The 2,375-nt window shown below is 36.7% G+C and overlaps 1 pseudogene; it reads left to right on the top strand.

The window, feature by feature from the left end:
• The first annotated feature begins 409 nt into the window (after positions 1 to 409).
• LOC127905086 (L10-interacting MYB domain-containing protein-like) lies at positions 410 to 1,478 on the top strand (annotated as a pseudogene).
• The last annotated feature ends 897 nt before the right edge of the window (positions 1,479 to 2,375 follow it).

Genomic DNA, 2,375 nt, shown 5'->3' with positions numbered 1-2,375 from the left:
TGCTAATTGATGACAAACAGTTATAGGTTTATGCCACAGTGGGTAGGTTTTTATGTTCTTTCCCCTGTCAAGTTTCTTAGTTCACACTTCATATCATGCAATCTTTTTTGAACTAGTTCCCTAGTTTCTTGTTTTCATCCCTTATCAGCATTAAAGCTTTATTCATCTATATTGAATGGTGTTTTGAATTCTTTCTTGCATTGTCAACCCAGTTGCTATAGATAATTTCTTTATTTATGTTTTCATTCCTTGTCAACATTCAACCTTTTGTTATTCTTTGGTTGACCTTTTGCTGCACATGTAATTTCCTGTTCTGTTACTATTATATTATGGCCTTATCAGCAGTCAATCTCTTGTTCATTTGGTTAATTGTTTGTTTAATTTTTCATTGCATTGTTAACCATAAGCAATGGATGGGTCTGACACACATGATAAAGCTTCTTGGAGCAAGGCAATGTTGCACACGTTTTGCGACATTTGCATTACAGCTATTGAGAGAGGCATGAGACCAAACACACATTTTGACAAAGCTGGCTGGAAATTTGTCGTACAGTCATTCAAAGATCAAACAGGCCTTTCCTTATCAAAATCTCAGCTTAAAAACAAATGGGATGGGATTAAAAAGGACTGGAGGGTATGAAAAAAATTAATAACAGAAACTGGAGTTGGTTGGTCTACTGAACTTGGGACCATCTCAGCAACTGATGAATGGTGGCAATCAAAAATTCAAGTTAGTTTGCTGATTTGCAATAGCCTCATAATTTTTTTTGTCATGTTGTATTATTTATTCATCTACTATCATTCCTAATTACATCTAGCTGTCATTGCACAAGAAATGAGAGGAGCAAAGAAGTTTAGGCATGTCGGCATGGAGCCCTCGTTGTGTGCCAAGTACGATATCATGTTTACTAACATAGTGGCCACGGGAGAATATGCTTGGACTCCCTCACAAGGACTCTTATCAGATGAAGATAATGTGACTGCTGGAATGAGGAATACAACCAATGAGGATACTAATATGGAAAAAGGAAGTGGCGACTCTGAAGAGGATGCAATCCCTGATTTCACACGTGATGTTAGCAATATAGTTGGTGGAAGCAATGTCGCACACAGTTGCAGCAACCCCAGCAGTTCAAAGAGAAAGGGTGCACATCAGACTACACCTCAATTATGAAAAAAGAAAAGGGGAACTGGAATGGGAGCAGTACTAGTTGCACGTATGGATAAACTTGTTGAGACTGTCTCCATGCCTAGAGGGATCACAGCTCCTTGTAGAGATAAAAAAAGGTTGTAGCATTGAAGAGGTAATGGAAGAACTGCACTCTATTGATGGAGTTGCCTTTGGTAGTGCATTGCATACCTTTGCAACTAAATTCTTCTGTGCGAGGAGCAAGAGAGAGATGTGGGCTGCAATGGGTTGTATTGATAGAAAAATATCATGGCTGAAAATAATGTTTGACCAACACAGACAAACTTAGATGGACAAGGTCAGTTTTTAGCTTTTTACCCTATTCATGTCTTTGCATTTATGTTGAATTCTGTAGACAAGTAAAATATTTATTTGTCTGAAATATTTTCCACTGGTTTTGCAGACTTCCTGTGTTGCAATTGTTGCTGGAATTAGAAGGAGTTGCCCATGTTTTGGTGTATTTCCGCAGCTAAGTTTTTGGAACACCACTATCATGTATGTTTTGCTATATATGTATGACTGAATAGTGTTGTTGGGTTGGAATTTCATGGATGTTAATTTCTGAATTGTAGACCTTAAATATGTGGATGCTTAACTTTGAATGTTATGTTTAGCTTGTTAAAGTACTCCTTTTCAGTTCGGTTACTTGAAGTTGAATGGTTGGTGATAATAATTTATGAAACGGAGACTACTGCTTGTTGGTATTATATTTTGAATGTTTGGTTAGCTGCTCTTGAATGGAAGGTTGAGGTTGCTAATTTTGAAATTTTCAGTTGGTGTATGCCACATTTGAATGTTTGGTAACTTGCTCTTGAATGGTAGCTTTTGAAAGTTAGGTAACAGTTTTTGAAATATTACATCAATTCTTAAGTATTTGTATATAAATAGCAGTAAGTATGGGAAGTTATTCACTTGCATATTGTCAATTTCTGGGTAGAAACCGAATGCGTTAGTACCTGCAATCAAGAGTGGTTGTTTCTAATTGCTGGTGTTGCTGATTGCTGCTATTTATACATCTGTAATAGGTAAGTTCCATTTAATTCATTAGGTTGCAGCCGATTGGTTAATGTCATGACATTCATTAAAAGTCAGGTTAGTTTCTTAGGTTTTTAAATGTTTGTTTATGGTGTTCATTGGGATAGTGAAGGGTAGAAAATCGTCAGCTTTGTTAGACCTCTGTCATTGT

This window comes from Populus trichocarpa, chromosome 3 (genome assembly GCF_000002775.5).
Source record: "Populus trichocarpa isolate Nisqually-1 chromosome 3, P.trichocarpa_v4.1, whole genome shotgun sequence".
NCBI classification, from domain to species: Eukaryota; Viridiplantae; Streptophyta; class Magnoliopsida; order Malpighiales; family Salicaceae; genus Populus; species Populus trichocarpa.
This window is presented reverse-complemented; position numbering and strand designations above follow the sequence as displayed.